Below are 22,153 nucleotides of genomic sequence, written 5' to 3' on the forward strand. Positions count from 1 at the left end.
CATGCAGTTTTGATGTCAGTGTTGGACTTTGATCCACAGGCCTCTTTGCTTCTTTATCAAAGCTCCACTTCCTTTCTGTCCAGATGCCACAGAACTCTTCTCTGCCTCCTATGAAGTTTTCCCACCACTTATAAATCCCAGTGTCTCTCCACATGCTCCAGCTATCAATCTTGAGTAGAAGAATCCTGAAGGTAGAGTTCAGGTTTATTCCCAAGGCCAGCCATCTGAGCTGAATCATGCCAATATTTGCTCCAATGAGTATAATTAGCTTAGTGAATTCAGGGCTAGCACAGATAGTATGTCTAATAAATGTCTCATCACTACTGTGCAAACAAATCAAAATGAAAGAAAACACTAAGAAGTGTATATGTAAAACACACCATCAGGGCTAGAGATATGGCTTAGGTTTGATTCTCAGTACCCATGTGGCACATGTATCTGGAGTTCATTTTCAGTGACTAGAGGCTCTAGTATATCCATTCACTCCCTCTATCTGCTTATTCCTCTCTCTCTCTCTCTCTTTCTCTTAAATAAATGAAATATTTTTAAAAACAACATTATAGGGGCTGGAGAGATGGCATAGTGGTTAAGCACTTGCCTGTGAAGCCTAAGGATCCTGGTTCAAGGCTCCATTGCCCAATACCCACGTAAGCCAGATGCACAATGTGGTGCCTGCATCTGGAGTTTATTTGCAGTGGCTAGAGGCCCTAATGTGCCCATTCTCTCTCTCTCTCTCTCTCTCTCTCCCTCTTTCTCTTTCTGTATGTCACTCTCAAATTAATAAAAAATAAATAAAAATCTCTAAAATAAATCCACCATGATATACCCCACAGCAGATAGATTGGTAAGCAATGTTTGATTCACTATTACAAAGAAGTCAACAACATGAGCTTTCAATCATAAGTTGTTGTGACTTGGAATTGCCCGTGTTATGTTGATACAACATACATTGGCACACACCACTGAATGTTGACAATATATAAATCATAAAATATTAATATGTTTTGACATTGTAATCCCATTCCTAAAAACTTATTAAAATGAGTTAATCCAAACTAAAGGGGGAATATATAGTTTTTTTAAATGGTCTTCCATTTATCATTGTAAAAACAAAGCTGAAAATTCCATATCCAGTAAAGGAGGGTCAGAGCAAATCTGACACAGATTATGCTCTGTGAAATGTCATTCAGATATTACAAGATCCATTGATGGAGGTTTCATAAATTCTGAGTTGGAGTTCTAAATACAATGATATGAAAGAGAGAAAGAGGAAAGGAAGAAGCAAGAGTGAGAGATGTGCAAAGGGAAGTGGCTGGGGTCTAAATATCCTTTATAAGAATCCCCATGGAAAGAATGTTAGAGTCACAGGATGAGGAAAAGTGCTTTGTAATGCATCTTTTAGATTTGTGATTTGTTCATTTATGACCTCACAGTGGCTGTGGTTACCAGAACAACATTGGGCCCATCACCATATGGTCATGGATGATGGTGGAGGACAAAGAAATGACATCAAAATAGAAGAGACACTAGTTAGACAAAAAGAGAGGCTTCAGTAGTTGGGGGATGGGGAAGGGAGACAAAGGAAGATGGTAGGAGAAAGTTGTAATCAGAGTACATGTGCCTATGTATGGAGATTGTCAATAAAATTTTGTTAAATAGTACTAGAATTTAAAGGGTAATTTTCTGCCAATTATTCTAGGCTAATCGTTGGCTCCTTGGTGTTAGAAACTCTTTTCTGTTGCATATCACAATGATGTGTCACAGCTTTGCTTTTCCTCAGGTACCCTTTTTGCCATCACCTGAAGCAGATATAACCGTCTAGGTCTATACCTAGTGAGTCACTTCTGCTAGTTAGGGCAAAGGTGCCACAACTTTTCAAAACAATACTCTGGATGCCAAGTGCCAAACAAGATAATGGAGAACATCTTCTTTGCATACTATAGCAACCACATTTATGTCTTTGTTAATACCTCGTGAATACCAAGTAGTATAGTGTCTGGTTCCATGGATTCTGGCAGCAGTTTGCCTGGGTGAAGCTGAGCCTATCACTTCCTACATGGACTTAGGAAATCACTAGTTCTATCTGTGACCTTGTTCTCACATTGTCAAATGGGAATAATTGGAGCTCAGCAGGTAAGAGTACATGCCATAAAGCATGATAGCCTGAAAGGGCCAGATCTGCCTTGAGTTTTATTTCCCACACCTTTGTAAGCAGTTGGGAGTGGCCATGCAAGCCTGTAATCCCAGTCTTGTGAGGAGCAGAGACTAGAGAATCACGGGGGCTCACTGGTCAACCATTTTGACTAAGAAAATGATGGCTTTGGGCTCAGAGGGAGATCCTGTCTCAAGAAAACACACAAATAAAGGAGGAAATACAATGTTCTCCTCTGATCTCTGCATGCATGTGCTTATACCACATACCACCATACAACGTAACACACACACACGCACACACACACAAGTGAGAACAATCATAATTCCTATCTCCATAAGGATGTTATGGGGCTTCCATGAGGGTGTGGCTTTGGTAAATCCTCACTAGGGGTGGCTATTATTACTAGGTGCTTGGGAATGGTTTATTGAGCTGCTAATGAATAGGTTTCAGCATGTGATAGTCTCACTAACATGAAAGTATGTATTTGGTTCAGGATGCTTTTTTCTTGCCCTTCCTATAATTAGTTTCTATTATTAGATTATTATTACATTGAGAGGGAGTATTTTCCTATGATGTTTAATGTTCTGAAATACTGCAGGGTAATGTTTCTGGTGCCTCCCACACCAAAGTAGAAATTATTTTGTGGGTTTAAGTAATATGGATGAGTTCTAAGGTGAGTAGCTGATCAAAAGAACAGATTTTCCTATAAAGCAATGAAAACAGCTGGGCTGTGGTCTCTGGGAATGTTTGGAAACACCTTCTTCAAATTTTAATTCTCCTACCACAAAGGAATGCAGGCTGCTGGCTTTGTCTAGGGGAGATTCAAGGAGAAATTAGCCACCTAAGGAAAGAGGCCTGCTTTATTTCTTGGATCCTATTCAGCTTTCAGAACAATCTGGGCTACATCCTTGCTTAATAAAGATCTGCAAGTTAATTGTTAAAATATTGAAGCCCTACCCCACACCTTTCTACTCTGGAATTCCCACAGTGGCAATATAGGACCCTAAAGGAAAGTATTGTATCAGTGTATGTACACTATTTCTCATTATAACATTTAATACATGTGGAACCTTATTGTTTTATGTGGAAGGTTTGACTTGCAAGGCCCATAACTAAATGTCATATTTGCCTTCAATGAGCCTAGTGAATTTGCTGACTTCCCAAAGGCTATGAGTTTCTGTTCCTTCTGAATGAGAAGAAGTTGACCTTCCTTAGGATAATAAATGACTATTTTTGACTACTCTCTAAAGGTCTGCACTGTGCCACATGTCTTGGTCTTTCATTTCCAAAGCAGTCCCCAACAAAAGTGACTTTTACCCTATTGCTACTACAGCAGAGCTTGGCAGGGTGGAGACACTCACCAAAGGTGTAAATAATAGACTCATTATTTGAGCGTAGGCTTGTATATACTTCATGAATCTGTGACTGATCATTGATTGGTGACAAAGAGCCTTAACGTGAATGGGATTTTCCAGGAAGGATTAGGAGGTGACTTTTCAGGATATTAAAAACTCCCTTCACTCCTCCCTCCCTTCTTCTCTCCTTTCCTCTGAGCACTTCTTAAGTCAGGTCTTCTCTGATCCATTATATCCAATACAAGATTCTCCCCCTGTGTTTTTAATTTAATATTCCAGTGATAATTGCCATTTATTTGCTTATTTAAGACAGAGGTCTTTTGCTAAAATGGAAGTCCCACAAGAACAGGGCTGTCTGTGTGTATTCAGTCTTAAACAAGAGTTGCTTTGGGAACTCTTTTCTAGGGAGAAGCCAACAAACAGTGCTCCCCTAGGCAAGGCACCCTCCCAAAAAAACCAAAAAGCTGATTTAGAACCAATGAGTTTAATGGACTTACCGAACATGGGTGAGGGAGTACTTACTGTAGCACAGCGACTCCAAAGTAGGCAAAGCATTAGAAAGTCTCCTCTTATCACGGAGGATGACTTCATCATAGCTGCATAGATGGAGCTGCCATCCCTATCTTCTACCCTGTACATATTCTACCTTACCCCAAGGCCAAATGACCTCATGCATCATTACATATAGCTTACATGGAGAGAACCTGAGATTTCAAGTGGGAAAGGATAATCTCAAGAGGATTTTGTTTATTAGGTATATCAGTATCACAGGCAGATTCAGATTAGGAGCCACAAATGAGTGAGACCATGTAACAATCATCTTTCTGTGATTCACTGAGAATGATCTGTTCCAAGTTTGACCATTTTTTTTTATTAATTAGTTTTGTACTCAGTCAATACAGTCAATCTGGTACCATTGTTAGGCTCATCCATGACCTACCCCCTCTCCCTGGCCCCTCATTGTTACGGTTATGGGTCATGCATTCTGGAGTTACCCCAGAGTTATGGGTAGGATAAATGTCTCTGCATATCATCACCCAACATTTGGCTCTGACATTTTTATGCCCCCTATTCCACAAAATTTCCCTGAGCCATGTTGGGTTCATTTTAGGTCTGCTTCAGTGATGAGGTGTTGGGGGCCTATGGGTCTCTGGATCTCTGATTTGGTAGGAGTTGATTTTTCTCTGTGTTGATCTCCTTCACCCTTGTGATGGTACCTGGTTCACCAAGAAAACAGCACCCTTGCTTTTTTCACCAACTGTTGATTGGTGGTAGCTTGATAATAGAGAGTGGGCTTACATTTGGATATGGTTCTGACTTGTTTCCCAGCTCCAGCTTTGGGTCCTGTATCACTGAGTAGATCAGTTAACTGACTCAAGAGCATTTGGTTTCCCACCATGGCTGTGTGCCACTATTGCACTTGTGTGAGCATCATGACAGGTTACTTGCTGCTAAGTAGGTTAGACCATGAGTTGCTTGGACAGATATTGGTCATTAGCCCCCAGTCACCCATGTATCACCTTCTGGCACTAGAGGTGCTGACTGCCTGGGGACTGACTCTTTTTTTAATCAAATTTCATTTTGTCATTTTTCCTTACTTCCGTGTAGAATTCCATCATGTAGATATACCACACCTTAGTTATGCATTTGTCTAATGATGGGCATCTGGGTTGATTATAGCTCTTACATGGTTGAGCAAATATCTCTGAGCTGAGGTTTGGAGCTTTTAGAGTAAATGCCCAGCAAGGGAATAACTGTTTCTGTTGGTACCTCTATAGTCATCCTTTTTAGGAGTCTCCATACTTCTTTCCTTAGTGGTTGTACCAGCTTGAATTTCCACTAACAGAGAATGAGGGTTCCTATTTCTCCACAACCTCACCATCATTTGTTGTCATTAGATTTTTTTTTTTTTTTTTTTTTTTTTTTTGGTTTTTCGAGGTAGGGTCTCACTCTGGTCCAGGCTGACCTGGAATTAACTCTGTCATCTCAGGGTGGCCTTGAACTCATGGCAATCCTCCTACCTCTGCCTCCCAAGTGCTGGGATTAAAGGCGTGCGCCACCACGCCCGGCAGATTTTTTTTTTTACATATTTTATTTATTTATTTGACAGAAAAAGAGGGAAAGATAGAGGAGAGAGAGAGATAATGGGCACACCAGGGCCTCCAGCCCCTGCAAATGAACTCCAGATGTATGTGCCTCCTTGTGCATCTGGCTTATGTGGGTCCTGGGAAATCAAACCTGGGTCCTTTGGCTTTGCAGACAAATGCCTTAACTGCTAAGCCATCCTTCCAGCCTGACATTAGATTTTTTAATGTTTGCTGTCCTTACTGGGGTAAGGTGGAATCTCATAGTTGTTTTAATTTTCTTATAGTTGTTTTAGTTTTCATCCATGATGATTAGGGATATTGAACATTTTCTTAGGTGTGTGTTTGCCATATGCATTTCTTCTTCAGAGAACTCCCTGTGCAGTTCTCTGCCCCATTTTTTAAATGGGTTGTTTGGCTTTTTATTGTTTAGATTTTTGAGTTCTTTGTAGATTCTAGAAACTAGGGGCCTCTGTCTGATGTGTACCTGGCAAAATTTTTCTCCCATTTTGTGGTAATTTATTAATATCTTGAGGACTGGACAATAGGGATGGTGGGGCAAGAGTGTAAGGATGGGGGAGTGGACAAAAAAACTGGACCCAAATGGAAATGGTACCATAAAATCCTACATTCTGAGAGACATACTAAAAAGTCAAACCTTCATCAGGTGCTTAGAGAGAATACCTGAATCACAGGGGATTGGAGAGGGTATAATAAAGACGATCCTCAATCTTTTTTTTTTTTTCCTCTCTCTTTCTCTTTTACATTACCTATATTTTTCTTCCTTCTTTTCCCTTGGCAGAGACTTGTAACTCCCAGTGAGCTCTTGATCAGAAAGACCTACAAAATTTCCCAAAAGAAGACAGAATTCTGTCAGAGTACTTGATAACCCACCAAAGGTTAATAGTAAGACCCTACTGCTAAAGACACCATATGCTATTGAGATAGAACATGGAAAGACCTGGCTGGAAACTGGAAGAGAGTTAGCTTGTCTAGTGCCAGAAGGCGTTACATGAGCAACTGGGGGTGGGGGGAGGGAATGACCAAGATCTGTCTAAGTAACTTGTGGTCTAAGATACTCAGCAGCAATCACCCTGATGCTCACACAAGTGAGTACACAAGTGGCACACAGCCATGGTAGGTTACCAACTATTCTTGATTTGGCTAACAGATCCACTCAGTGGAACAGAATCCATAACTGGAATGGGGAAACAATTCAGAACCACATCCAAAAATGAGCCTGCTCTCCAATATCAAGCTATCACCAACAGTGGGCTACAAGAGGGCCTACACCTATTAAATTCACTCTAAAATAATAATGGGCATCCATGTATCTTGCTCTGACCTCACTCTCCACTGGAGAATTTGCTTCTCTTTTGCAGATGGACATGCAACCTGAGGAGTGAATCAGCTCATTGCACTTCACCAGAACTCTAGCTGAAACCATAGAGTTAGTGGGGAAATGAGCAAGAGCTGCTTTCTTGGTAAACCTGGTATCAGCACAAGGGTAAAGGAGATGGACACAGAGAACACTCAACTCCTACCAAATCAGATATGCAGAGACAAAGAGACTCCCAAGACCTCACTACTGAAATAGACCTAAAATGAACATAATGTGGCTCAGGGAAATTTGCAGAAAGGGGGACAAAAGGATTGTTAGAGCCATAAATTGGGTCATTATACACAGAGACATTGCCTCTCCCCCATAACTGATGTCCACTCCCACAATGCAAGACCCACAATCCTCATGGGGGGTGGGGGAGCGACAAGGAGAAGGCTAATGATGGTACTATCATGGCTGTATACACACATAACTCATAAAAAAGGGGTTTTGCCAGGCGTGGTGGTGCACGCCTTTAATCCCAGCACTTGGGAGGCAGAGGTAGGAGGATCGCCATGAATTCAAGGCCACCCTGAGACTACAGAGTTAATAAATCTGGACCAGAGTGAGACCCTACCTCGAACCGCGCCCCCCCCAAAAAAAGGTTTTGTGTGCAATTGGAGATATTTCTGACAGAGATAGCAGTAGATGTGTTTCTCATAGGACTGCATTATGTAAGAGTTCACTTAGTTCAGTAAACCAGGTCCACAAGAAATATTCATGAGGGCTGGAGAGATGGCTTAGCGGTTAAGCGCTTGCCTGTGAAGCCTAAGGACCCCGGTTCGAGGCTCGGTTCCCCAGGTCCCACGTTAGCCAGATGCACAAGGGGGCGCACGCATCTGGAGTTCGTTTGCAGAGGCTGGAAGCCCTGGCGCGCCCATTCTCTCTCTCTCCCTCTATCTGTCTTTCTCTCTGTGTCTGTTGCTCTCAAATAAATAAATAAATTTAAAAAAATTAAAAAAAAAAAGAAGGTTCTCCTTCTTGAACTATCTTTAAAAAAATAAATATTCATGAAAAGGCTGAAATAAATGAGCATCTATTATGTGACTCATGCTGGGTGAGACAGAGTAAAGAAAGATGGGCAGATGATGAAAGATGGTCATGTTCTATTCAACCAAGCCTGTAACTAGTGAGTGAGCATCCTCTACTGCACACCAAAGGGCCAGTCTTCAGGAGTGCCCTCAAAAATTCATTCTAATTGGATAACAAGTTATGTCTGATAAATGCTAATGTCCTTGATAACATGTGCATGTATTCATTAATTCCTTTGCTTATTCAACTGTACAAAAACTGTCAAGCAAGTCATTAGTACTACAAAGGTTCACTGTTATTGATTACATACTTGTGAATAAGAGCTTATCATTTAGCAGAAAAAAATTTAATTGCTATTTGCCAGAACCACCCATAAATCAGATAGTATACACATCATCCATGGTCTTCCTATGCTACTGCCGGTTGTGAATGAGAAAGTTTGGGGAATTTAAGTGGCTTAGCTAAGGCCACACAGCTAGGATCTAGCAGAACTGGACTCTAACTTAAGATTAATAAGATTCTAGAATTTCTATGAGAAAGTGGGAAACATAGTTGTGAAATGTGGAAAGTAAAAAAGCTCATTCAGTCGTTTGTGAAAAATTTGCTCATTAAGGTACTTCATGGATGTATGGAACCCTAATGAACTTCAGTAAGAATCAGTGCAGAAGTGGGGGAAAGATGGGTAGCTACAGCTGGGATGTGGCTCTCCAATGGCTTTAGGAAGGACCTCAGAATGAAGACAGTATGAAAGGACCCAGAAGACCCATGTAGGGGGACAAATATAGACATTATTCTAGACAAAGAAAATCTCACATATCTACTTTTCTTTTTTTTATTTTGTGTGAAGGGGGCTTGAATGTTACTTTTGAGGGTGCTATAAATGAAAAATCTACCATTCTTTCTTTTAGTTCCTCATTGGTGCTTATAGCGAACAATGGTATCTTCTTTGACTGTCAATGACAGACTTTTGGAAAGAGGTTAAAATAACAACTGAAAATTGGAAAACATAATTATCCATGATTAAGAGGACATTTTTACTTCTAAAACCATAAATATTGTCTTGTGGCAACTTGAACATGTGTTAAATGTAGGGAACTCTGAGTTCTGTCCATATCCACATCCTAGCTGAGAGTTTTCATGTTTTATTTCATTTGTACTACTATAACAATACACTGTTAGCTGAAAGCTAATTTTAAAAATACCAGAAAATTATTTCTAACATTCAGGAGAATCCAAGCACAGGTTACTTTTCTGGATTCTAGCCAGGTCTCTTTGTGTTCTGTGCTGGCAGCATATGGTGTCTTCAGCAACAGGGTTTTACCTCAGGCAGGTAATCAAGTGTTTTGACAGAATCCTGTGTTGTTTGAGGAACCTTGTAGTTCTCTTATCAACAATGCTTTGCTTACTGGTAGTGGGAGTTACAGGTAAGAGACACACAAAATAACTAAGCTTAGGCTTTATCCCACCTTCTCTGGGCCCTTCTTTTCAGTTACTCCCCTTATGCTCCTGTTGAGGGTTCAATCTTTTTGTCTATCTTCAGGGAGAAAGGCTTCTATGGTAACAGTTAATTTTGGGTTTAGTTTTGTGTGTTTTCTCCTACTCTTCCCTTCCCCACCCCCAAACTCTTCCATCCCTATTGTCTGGGTCTAACAGGTATGTCAGCATCTTGAACTGATCCAGGTTAGGAACTACAGATGAGTGAGACTATGCAGTGACTGTCTTTCTGTGATTTGTGGCTCTTAAAAATAGGATAGCCTTGCTGATTTCTGTTTCTGTATAAGTGTCCATTATATATACATAGGGTACTGATTTTTGTGTTGATTTCGTATCCTGCTACATTGATCAAGAAATTAATCACCTTTAAAAGTTTTGAGGTGGAGACTCATCTGAAAATATGGCTAATTTGAGTTCTTCTTTTCCAAGTTACATCTTCATTTCATGCTCCTATCTTATTGCTTGGGCTAGGACTTCTAGGACTATGTTGAATAGCTGTGGAGAGAGTAGGCACCCCTGTTTTATTCCCAATGTCAATGGGAACTCCTTGAGACTTTCCACATTAAGTATTATTTGAGCTTTAGGTGCTTTTTATATAGCCTTTATAATATTTAGATATTAACTGGTATGCCTATTCTTTCCAGCATTTTGATCATGAAGTGATGTTGTATTTTGTCAAAGGCCTCTGCATCTGTTGAAATGATCATGTGGTTCTTTCCTGTGACTACGTTTTTCTGTGGTGCATTACATGGACTGATTTCCATATATTCAACCATCCCAGCATCCCTGGGATAAATCCTGCTTGATAAAGGTGGATAATGCTTTTGATGTGTTGTAGAATTTGGTTTCCAAGGATTTGTTCAGGATCTTTGCATCTAAGCTCATCAGGGATATACGCATATAGTTTTCTTGTCTCTTTCTGGTTTTGGTATTAGTATGATGCTACCTTCAGAAAAGGAGTTGGAGAGCATTCCTTCTTCTCTGATTATATGAATCAGTTTGTGAAAACTGGATTTCAGTTCTTCAATGAAGCTTTGAGAATTTGGCCAAGAAGTCACCTGGTCCTGGGCTTTTTTTTTTGGGGGGGGGCAAGTCTTTGATTTCCTTTTATTTTTTTAAATTAGTTTTCCATTCAGCAAGTACAGGCAGTTTGGTACCATTATTAGGCTCATCCATGACCTACCCCCTCCCCATTGGCACCTCCTTGTTGAGGTATATGGGTCGTGCATTGTGGAGTTAGCCCATAGCTATTGGTACGATAAATGTCTCTGCATATCATGACCCAACATGTGGCTCTGACATTCTTTTTGCCCCCTCTTCCGCAAAATTTCCCTGAGCCATGTTGGGTTCATTTTTGGTCTGCTTCAGTGATGAGGAGTTGGGGGCCTCTGAGGCTCTGGCTCTCTGATTTGGTAGGTGTTGATTTTTCTCTGTGTTGGTCTCCTTCCCCCTTGTGCTGTTATCTGGTTCATCAGGAAAACAGCACCCTTGCTTGTTTCGCAAATTTTCCTTAGTTTCAGCCGGGGCTGTTTTGATGTATGATGGGGTGGCTCTCTCCTTAGGATCTGCATCTATCTGAAAAAGAGAAGCAGATTCTCCAACAGAGAGTAAGTTAGCACCAGGAAAAATGAGATAGCCCTTACTTTCTTTATAGAGAGTTTAATAGGTGTAGGCCCTCTTGTACCCCATGATTGATGGTACCTTGATATTGGAGAGTGGTCTTATGTTTGGATATGGTTCTGACTTGTTTCCAAGCTCCAGCTATGGGTCTCGTACCACTGAGGGGATCAGTTAGCCAAATCAAGAGCAGTTGGTTCCCCACCATGACTGTGTGCCACTATTGCACTTGTGTGGACATCACACCAGGTTATTTGCTGCTAAGCAGGTTGGACCATGAGTTGCTTGGACAAATATTGGTCGTTTCACCCATTTGTCCATGTAGCACCTTCTGGGGCTATACGTGCTGACTGTCTGGGGACTGACTCTCTCATGGCTTCCAGCCATGCCATTTCTGTTTTACGTGTCAGCTGCATATGGTGTCTTCAGCAATAGGGTCTTACCACTGACCTTTGGTGGGTCAAGTACTCTGACAGAAATCTGCCATTCTTTTAGAAAACATTGTAGGTTGCTCTGATCAAAAGCTCATTGTGGGTGATAGCCTCATGCTCAGTGCCCCTGTGGTAGTTTGATTCAGGTGTCTCCCATAAACTTAGGTGTTGTGAATGCTAGCTCCCCAGCTGATGGATATTTGGGAATTAATGCCTCTTGGAGGGAGTGTTTTGTTGGGGGCAGGATTAAGGGCTTGATAGCCAGTTTCCCGATGCCAGTGTTTGGCACATCCTTCTGTTGCTGTGGTCCATCTTATGTTGGCCAGGGAGTGATGTCCACCCTCTGCTCATGCCATCGTTTTCCCCTGCCATCGTGGAGCTTCCCCTCGAGCCTGTAAGCCAAAATAAATCTCTTTTTTTTTTTACCAGAAGCTACTCTTGGTTGGGTGATTTCTACCACCAATGCGAACCAGACTGCAACAGCCCCCTAAGAAAACGAGGAAAAAAGGTAACTAACATACAAGAGTTAAGAAGAGATAGAGAGAGAGGGAGGGAGGGAAAATGTAGAGGATTTAGACTTGATCCTACCCTCTGCAGCATCTTGTGGTTGAGGTGTTTCCTATAAGGGCCTGGTGAAGGTTCAGCCATTTGGTCTGCCTTTAAGGAAGTAGAATTTTATGGTACAATTGCCGTTTGGGTCTAGATTAGTGTTTCCCACCCCTTCGATGCCCTCCCCTCCCTCACCATCCCTCCTAGTGTCTAGTCCATGAGATGTTTGCTGGGTATGTAAGGTAACTTGGGTAGATTCAGGTTAGGTGCTGTAGATGAGTGAGACTATGTGATGATTTTTTTTTCTGTGGGTGGGTAAGTTTACTGAGAATGATCTGTTCCAGGTTCAAACATTTTCCTTCAAATTTCTTTGTGTCATTTTTCTTACTGCTGTATAGAATTCCATTGTGTAAATATACCATATTTTAGTTATCCATTCTTCTAGTGATGGACATCTGGGTTGATTCCAGCTCTTAGCTATTATGAATTGAGCCGCTACAAACATGGTGGAGCAAATCTCTCTGGCCTGTGCTTTGAATGTTTTAGGGTAGATGCCCAATAAGGGAATAACTGGGTCTGTTGGTATCTCTATAGTCAGCTTTTTCAGGAGTCTCCATGTTGCTTTCTAAAGTGGTTGTACCATCCTGCATTCCCACCAACGGTGGATGAGTGTTCCTGCTTCTCCACATTCTCGCCAGCTTTTATTTTCATTTGATATTTTGATGTTTGCTATCCTTATTGGGGGAAGGTGGAATCTCATAGTTGTTTTAATTTTCATTTCTCTGATGAATAGGGATGATGAACATTTTCTTCTTAAGTGTGTGTTTGCCATTTGCATTTCTTCCTCTGTGAACTGCCTGTTCATCTCTTTGCCCCATTTTGTGAGTGGGGTGTTTGACTTCTTACTGTTTAGATTTTTGAGTTCTTTGTAGATTCTGGAGATTAGGCCTCTATCAGTTGGATAACCCACAAATATTTTCTCCCATTCTGAAGGTAATATTGGCTTTGCTTATTATATGCTTTTCTGTATAGAAACTCTTCAGTTTCATGTGATCCCATTGGTTGAGTGACTGTTTATGATTGTGAGCTACTGGGGTTTTCTTCAGGAAGCCTTTTTCCATTCCTATATCATGGAAAGTACTTCCGAAATTTTGTTCCAGTAGTATTCGAATTTCTGGTCTTATGTTGAGGTCTTTGATCCATTTGGATTTGAGTGTAGTACATGTTGAAATGTGTGGATCAAGTTTCAGTTTCCTGCATGTGGATATCCAGTTTGTCCAGCACCATTTATTGAAGATGCTGTCTTTTTTTCCAGCCTATATTGTTCTGGCCTTTGTCAAATATCTAATAGCTATAGTTGCTTGACCCAAAGTCCGGGTCCTCAAGTCTAGTCCATTGGTCTATACTCCTGTTTTTATGCCAGTACCATGCTGTTTTTAGTACTATGGCTTTGTAATATAGCTTTAGATCAGGTATAGCAATGCCACCTGAGGTATTTCTTTTGCTGAGGATATGTTTGGATATGCGATGCCTTCTGCCTTTCCATATGAAATTTGAGATCATTTTTTCTATCTCTGTGAAGAACACTGTAGGGATTTTAATTGGAATTGCATTAAATATATTATATAGGGCTGGAGAGATGGCTTAGCGGTTAAGTGCTTGCCTGTGAAGCCTAAGGACCCCGGTTCAAGGCTCGGTTCTCCAGGACCCACGTTAGCCAGATGCACAAGGGGGCGCACGCGTCTGGAGTTCGTTTGCAGTGGCTGGAAGCCCTGGCGTGCCCATTCTCAATCTCTCTCTGTCTCTTTCTCTCTCTCTCTATTACTCTCAAATAAATTAATAAAAAATGAACAAAAAATTATTAAATATATTATATATATATAAATATATAAATATATAAATATATATATATATATATATATATATATATATATATATATATGGCCTTTGGTAGGATTGTCATCTTCACAATGTTTTAATCTTGATGGATGTGATAGGTTTGCATAGGAGATTAATCTTCTATGAGTTTAGTTTGGGTAGGTGGCATGTGTCTAGATATTTATCCATTTCTTCCAGATAATACAATTTTGTTGAGTAGAGGTTTTGAAAGTATGTCCTGATTCTTCTTCCAAATTCATTGATGTCTGTTGGGACCTCTTCATTTCCATTTCTGATTTTGTTAATTTGAGACTTTTCTTTCATTTGGCCATGTTGACCAAGGGTTTATCAATATTGTTTATTGTTTCAAAGAGCCAGATCTTCATTTCATCAGTTTTCTTAGTTTCTGATTCATTAATTTCTGCTGTGATCTTGATTATTTTTTTCCATCTGGAGTTCTTAGGATTGGATTCTTTTTATTTTTCCAATACCTTTAGGTGGATTGTTAGGTTATTAATTTGGGATCTCTGTCTTTGTTATGAAGGCATTTAGTGCTATGAATTTTCCCCACAGGACTGCCTTCATTCATTCCCATAAGTTTTATTTTTATTTTTTTTAATTTTTTTTATTTGAGAGTGACAGACACAGAGAGAAAGACAGATAGAGGGAGAGAGAGAATGGGTGCGCCAGGGCTTCTAGCCTCTGCCAACGAACTCCAGACGCATGCTCCCCCTTGTGCATCTGGCTAACGTGGGACCTGGGGAACTGAGCCTCAAACGAGGGTCATTTCTTCACAGGCAAGCACTTAACCGCTAAGCCATCTCTCCAGCCTTCCCATAAGTTTTGATAAGCTGTGTTTTCATTCTCATTCAATTCTAGAAATTTTACAATTTCTTTTTTGTTTTTTCCACAACCCATTCATTTTTTTAAGTGTGTTTTTTTTTTTTTTTTTGTCTCTAGGATCTAGTGAAATTCCTGATGTGTTTATTATTAATTTATAGCTTTAAAGCATTGTGATCTGATCTGATGCAGTAAGTTACTTAAATTTTCCTGATTTTTGGGGGGCATGCTTTATGGCCTAATATATAATCCATTTTTGAGAAGTTTCTGTGAGCTGATGAGGGGAATGTGTATTCTGTAGAACTGGGCTGGATTGTGCTATAGATATCCATTAGATCATGTTGATGTGTGATGTTGTTAAGCTCTATGATTTCCTGTTTGATTTTTCTGTTTGGATATTCTGTGTATTGATGATAGTGGAGTACTGAAGTCCCCTACTCTGATGATGCTGGAGTTTATTTCTGTTTTGTTGTCAAGTAGTTTTTGTTTTGTAAACTCTGATACACCTGTGTTTGGTGCATATAGATTTATGATTGTGATATCCTTATGTTGGGTCATTCTCTTGATGAATAAGCAATGGCCTTCTTTGTTCTTTCTCATTTCTTTTGCTTTGAAGTTTATTTTATATGACATGAACATACCAACACCTACTTGTTTCTTATTTCCATTTGCTTGGATTATCATTTTCTATCTTTTCACCCTGAGAAGGTGCCTGTCTTTAGTGATGAGGTGGGTTTCTTGAAGACAGCATAGAGAAGGGCCCATTTTTCTGGTACACCTTGTTAACTTGTGTCATTTAAGGATATAATTGTGAGGCTTGATTCAATACCTGGCATGATGGGGTGCATTATGGGGTTTGGTGCTATTTTGGGCTTTGTACATTTTTGAGCCTGTTCTAGTTCTGGTTATTGTGATCTTCTTCTTGTCAACTGTTGAGAATGTTTGTTTGACTCTTATGTGTAGAATGTTCCCTGAAGTATTCTTTGTGAATTTGGCTTTGTGTTAATATTATCATAGAGCTTACTTTTTAATCAAAATATTTCCTTTCACCATCTATTATGAGGGATACTTTTACTGGGTATAGTAATTTGGCTTGGTAACCATCTTTTTTTTTTTTTTTTAAATACTTTGAAGTGTTCCATTCTGTTCTGGCCTTCAGGGTTTCCCTTGAGAAATAAGCTAATTCTGATGTGATTATCTTCATATGCAATGAGTTGTTTCTCTCTTGCTGCTTTTAGCACTCTGTTTGTTTTCATTGTAAGAGTTTTAAATATGATATACCTTGGAGAGTTTCTTCTTTGGTCCTGTCGGTGTGGCCTTTTGTGTGCTTGATCAGGGTTACATAGCTGATTTTGTTTTCATTTTGGGGTTCAATTTCTGTTGTTCTTTTTATGTTTTAATTTACTTTTATATTAGATATGGATCTATTTTTTATGTAAAAAACACATGTTGGTACCATCCTTTCCCTCCTGGGGATGAAGGCCAACCCCATGGGGATTGTGGGTAGTGCATTATGGGAGGCAATGTCTCTGTGCAAAATGTTCAAACTTGTGGCTCTAACAATCCTTCTGCCCATCTTCCACAAAATTCCCTGAGCCATTATGGGAGCCTTTTAAGTCTACTCAGTGATGGGCACTTAGGAGCCTTTGGATATTTGGCTTGGTATGTGTGCAGCATACTCAGTATCTATCTCCATCACCCTTGTGCTGATATCAGATTCACTAAGAAAGCACTCTTGTGCATTTCCCTAATTAATCTGTAGTTTCAGCTGGGGCTGGGATGGAGTGCACTGGGTTCTTTATCTCCACAGGTCCACCTCTTGTCTGAAAATGAGAAGCAGATTCTCCAATGGAGAATGAAGTAACTTGTTAAATGGGATAACCATTATTAATTTAGAGAGAATTATATTCTAAGAACAATGGGAGCTAGGCAATGGAAAGCAGAATCATTATCTGGATATGATTCTGACTTGTTTCCCAGTTGCAGTTATGGATTCCTTTTCACTGAGCAAATCCAAGAGTAGCTGGTTGTGTGTCACTATTGTACTTGTTTGAGAATCACATCAGGTTGTATGCTTCTAGTCACTTAGACTTTCAGTTGCATGAATGATGTTAGCCACTTTTCCCCATAACTCATGTAGTACCTTCCAGCACTAAATGGGCTATTTGTCTGGGGACTGTCACTCCTCTGGATTCCAACCAGGTCTCTCCATGGTCTGTGCCAACAATGTTTGGTGACTTCAGCAGTACTGTCTTACTATTAACCTCTGGTGGGTAATCAAATACTCTGACAGAAGTCTATCTTGGGCTGGAGGGATGGCTTAGCAGTTAAGGCATTTGCCTACAAAGCCAAAGGACCAAGGTTTGAGTCCCCAGGACCCATGTTAGCCAGATGCACAAGGGGGCACATGTGTCTGGAGTTCATTTGTAGTGGCTGGAGGCCCTGGTGCACACATTCTTTCTGTCTCTTTCCCTCTTTCTCTGTCAAATAAATAAATAAAGTAAAATTGTTTTAAAAAAGAAAAGCAAAGAAGTCTTTCATGTTTGTTTTGGGAGATCTAGTAGGTCTCTTTGATAAACAGCTCATTGTAGATGTAAACTATATCCTGGTACAGGGAATTACGGGCCAGCACAAAGGGAAAAGCAAAAAGAAAAAGAGAAAAAGAGAAATAGGAGAAATTTGAGGTTAGGTTTTGTCTAATCCTCTACAGGGCCCTTCGATTCAGGTGCTCCCTCTAAGGTCCTCTTGAGGGTTCCACATTTTAGTCTGACTTCAAAGATATAGGATTCTATCATGCCATTTCAATTTGTGTTCATTTTGTGTCCCCTCCCTGCCCTTTCCCTTCCCCCAAGCCCTACCTTCCCTATTGTCCAAGCCTCAAGATGCTATTCACTTATGTCAGCAACTTGGGCTGATCCATATTAGGAGTTGCAAATGAGTGAGATCCTGAAATGGTTGTCTTTCTGTAATCATGCGAGTTCATTTATCTGTTCCACGTTTGACCATTTTTTTTCTACAAATTTCAATGTGTCATTTTTTTTCTTACTGCTGATAGAATTCCATCATGTAGATATCACATCTTGGTTATCCCTCCTTCAAATAATGGGCACCTGGGTTGATTCCAGTTTTTAGCTATTATTAATTGAGCAGCTATAAACATGGTTGAGAAAATATCTCAATAACAGGGTCTGTTGGTAACTCTATAGTCATCCTTTTCAGTATTCTCTGTATTGTACCAGCCTACATTCCCACCAACAGTGAGTAAGGGCTCCTATTTCTCCACAGCCTCACCAGCATTTGTTTACATTTGATTTCTTAATGTTTACAATCCTTACTCGGGTGAGGTGGAATCTCATAGTTGTTTTAATTTGCATTTCCCTCATGGTTATGGCTGTTAAACATTTTCTTAGGTGTGTGTTGGCCATTTGTAATTCTTCCTCTGAGAACTCCCTATTTAGTTCTCTGCGCTATTTTTGGAGTGGGTTGTTTGATATTTTTAATTGTTTAGTATTTTGAGTTTTTGTAGATTCTAGATATTAGATTTCTGTCAGTGGTATAGCTGGCAAAGATATTCTCCCATTCTGTTGGTAATCTATTGGCCCTGCTTATGGTATGTTTGTGCAAAAGCTTTTAACTTCATGAGATCCCATTGATTGAGTGCTTGTTTAATTTCCTTGGCTACTGGGGTTTTGTTTAGGAAGACTTTTTCGGGTCCTATATCATGGAGAGTGCCTCCTATTTTTCTTCCAGTAGTTGAAGAGGTAAAGGTTTTATATTGAGGTTTTTAATCCATTTGGACTTGATTTTTGTGTATGGTGAAATAAGTGGGTCTAATTTCATTTTTCTACATATGGTCATCCAATTTGTCCAACATCACTTGTTGAAGATGCTGTCTTTTCTCCAGACTACATTATTGACAACTTTGTCAAAGATCAAGTTGCTGTAGGTACTTGACCTAAGTTCTGGGTCTTTAGTTCTTCTCCATTGGTCTATGTTTCTGTTTTCATTCCAGTACCATGCTGTTTTTGTCACTATGGCTTTGTAATATAGCTTTAGATCAGGAACAGTGATACCATTGGAAGTTTTTTGTTGTTGTTGTCATTTAGGATATGCTTGGATATCCGAGGCCTTCTGCCATTCTGTATGAATTTTGAGATCATTTTTCAATCTCTGTGAAGAATGATGATGGTATTTTTATTGGCATTGTATTAAATCTGTATATTGCTTTGGTAGAATTGCCATTTTCACAATATTAGTTCTACCCATCCAGGATCTTGGGAGGTCTTGCTATCTTCTGAAGTCCTCCTCTATTTCTTTCTTTTTACAAAAGCTTTGTTTATCATTTTTATTTATTTATTTGAGAGTGACAGGAAGAGAGAGAAAGAGGCAGAGAAAGAAAGAGAGAGAATGGGCACACCAGGGCCTCCAGCCACTGCAAACAAACTCCAGATGCGTACGCCCCCTTGTGCATCTGGCTAATGTGGGTCCTGGGGAATAGAGCCTTGAACCGGGGTCCTTAGGCTTCACAGGCAAGCACTTAACCACTCAGCCATCTCTCCAGCCCCTCTATGTCTTTCTTGAGTGTTTTTATGTTTTCATTATATAGGTCTTTAACTTACTTGGTTAGTGTTATTCCAAGGTATTTAATTTTTTTATTGCTGTTGGAAATGGGACAGCCTCACTAATTTCTTTCTCTGTATATTTGTCCTTTGCATATAGAAAAGCCACCAATTTTTGTGCATTTATTTTGTATCTGGCTCAGGAGAACAGGGAGTTGGGGACCCAGGGTCTGGTCAATCAGGAAGCCGGAGCAAAAGGCCTGCTTTGACAGCACATGAGCGGGATCCAGTCTGCCCCAAGCCAGCAGCAGTGGTACTGGGATGAGGGAGCTGGGAGGTGGGGCACAAACCAGAGTTCTGGCCTACTCACTTCATGTGCTTACCCTTTTTTTCTTTTTATTAGTAATATGTTGGGCTAGAGAGATGGTTTAGCAGTTAAGCACTTGCCTGTGCGGCCTAAGGACCCTGGTTCGAGGCTCAATTCCCCAGGACCCACATAAGCCAGATACACAAGGTGGTGCATGCATCTGGGGTTCATTTGTAGTGGCTGGTGGCCCTGGTATGCCCACTCTCTCTATCTGCTTCTTTTTCTCTGTGTCTGTCTGGCCCTCTGAAATAACTAAAAATAAACAACAACAAAGAAATATGTTAATAATGTCTTTAAAGTTTATTTATGGGCTAGAGAGATTGCTTAGTGGTTACGACATTTGTGTGCAAAACCAAACGACTCAGGCTTGATTTTCCAGAACCATGTAAGCCTATGTACAAGGTGGCACATGCATCTGCAGTTCCTATGCAGTGGCTGGAGGCTTTGGTACACCCATTCTCTCTATATATCTGCCTCTATTTCTCATAAATAAATAAAATAAAATATTTTAAAATTTATTTATATATGTGTGTCTGTCAGTATGGTAGTGTACTTGGTATGGTGCATGTGTGGAGGTCAGAGGACAACCTCAAGGTGTCTGTGCTCTTCTACTCTTTCTGAGATAAGGTGTCTTGCAAATGCAAATGAACACCAGACTATCACAAATTCATATGACACTTTATATCTGCTTTATATGGGTGCTGGTGATGATCAAGGGTAGAGAGAGCATGCAAACAAGCACATTAACTGCTGAGCCATCTACCTACCCCTCTATTTTCTTATCTGTAAAGTAAATGGGCTGGGTTGGGCTGGACTGATCCAGATCAGAGAACTTTAATGATGCTCTGAAGATCTCCACGGATTCTTGGAATCAACTTCAGGAGCATTGTTGCAGATAGAGACTGAAGTAGACCTGGGCTTCCAGTCTTGCTTCAACCTGAACAGTGCTGTACTGTCTTTTCTCCGGTTTAAGGTTTTATTTGAACAAAGGTTTCTTTTTCAGTTTTAAAAGGAAATACTAGTCTGCAGGCATTGGAAGCACCTCCAAGGCTCTCAGCATGTGTAATGGCCAGCCAGTCTACAATGGGCTAAGGTCCTAACACTACCTTGAATGGTTTGGGTACTTTAGAGCCATACAGACCTTCTTATACAATGTTGAAGACTAAGACTTGGCTTCAGGCCAAGAATCCAGGTGCTGTTGGTTTGAATTGTGGCTAGAGCTGCAGAGCTTTTCACAGAATGTGACTTTCTGGGAACATGCAGAGGAAATTTAACAAGTCATTAAGGAAACTGACTGGTGAGAGTTTGTGATCTGTGGCCAGATTGGCTTGTTTGTATGACTGATGAGTGAAACAGTATCCCACCTGTAGCTTCCCCTCTGAATAGCTTCAAGCCAGCCCCTCCACAGTCTGTCTGAAAGCTTCTAGTCCCCATATATCCTAAGTTCTTAGGACTGCTATACACCAGATGATCAGAGACTGGGGGCATCCAAGAAAGCAAATTATGGAGTCAAAGAAATACATGTCTTAAAGCTTCTCTCTATAAAGTTTGTAAAATCATATTCTAAATTTCAAGCAAAGATATTTCACTGAATGTAGCTGAAGGCTTTGGTGCTATAACTCTAGGCAAATTACTCTTGTGTCAAGTTCATTATAAAAATAGGAACAATTACTTTATATCCTTTGCTAAATGGTTGCAAATTTCATAAGATAGTATTACTCGTGTGGCATTTAGTATTAGTCTGTTGCAAACACAGAGAGTAATTCTTTTCAGGTATTGTTTGGTTGTCTTGGATTTTATTATTTCAGCTAAAGTGGCGATAAGAAGCTGCTCACACTTGTGTCTGGGAGACAATGGCTATATGTAAACTGATATGTGTGTATTTATGTGTACATGTTGTGCTCCGATATTGTTTAGACATAATAGATTTATATCTATATATTTGTATATATCCATAAATGTGGAGATTTACATATATGTAATATAGATATATATGTGTTGTCTGCATATATTTTATATTATATACCTATATATGACAATAATCCCATTCATGAGGGCCCAACCCTCATGATATAATCATCTTTCAAATATTTAACCTTCTAAGACTATCACATTGGGGTTATGTTCCTATCCATCTACTTAATCTACCATATTTATCTACCTCTAATCTGTTTATCTAGCATCATTGTTATCTATCATCTATCCATCCTATCTAAATTTGGCTTTGTCACTTCTCAGTCCAACCAGCAGAAAGGAACGACGCCACACAACGTTCTTCTCAAAGCAGTTTATTCAGGAACCTTAACAACATACAAAGAAAGAAAGAAATGAACCCCGAGCCCTTCCCAGTCTGTCCTTAAATCCCTAGCCTGCACCACTCAGAGTCTGCCTCGTAAGTCTCTTCAATAGGC

This window comes from Jaculus jaculus, chromosome 11 (genome assembly GCF_020740685.1).
Source record: "Jaculus jaculus isolate mJacJac1 chromosome 11, mJacJac1.mat.Y.cur, whole genome shotgun sequence".
Lineage (NCBI taxonomy): Eukaryota > Metazoa > Chordata > Mammalia > Rodentia > Dipodidae > Jaculus > Jaculus jaculus.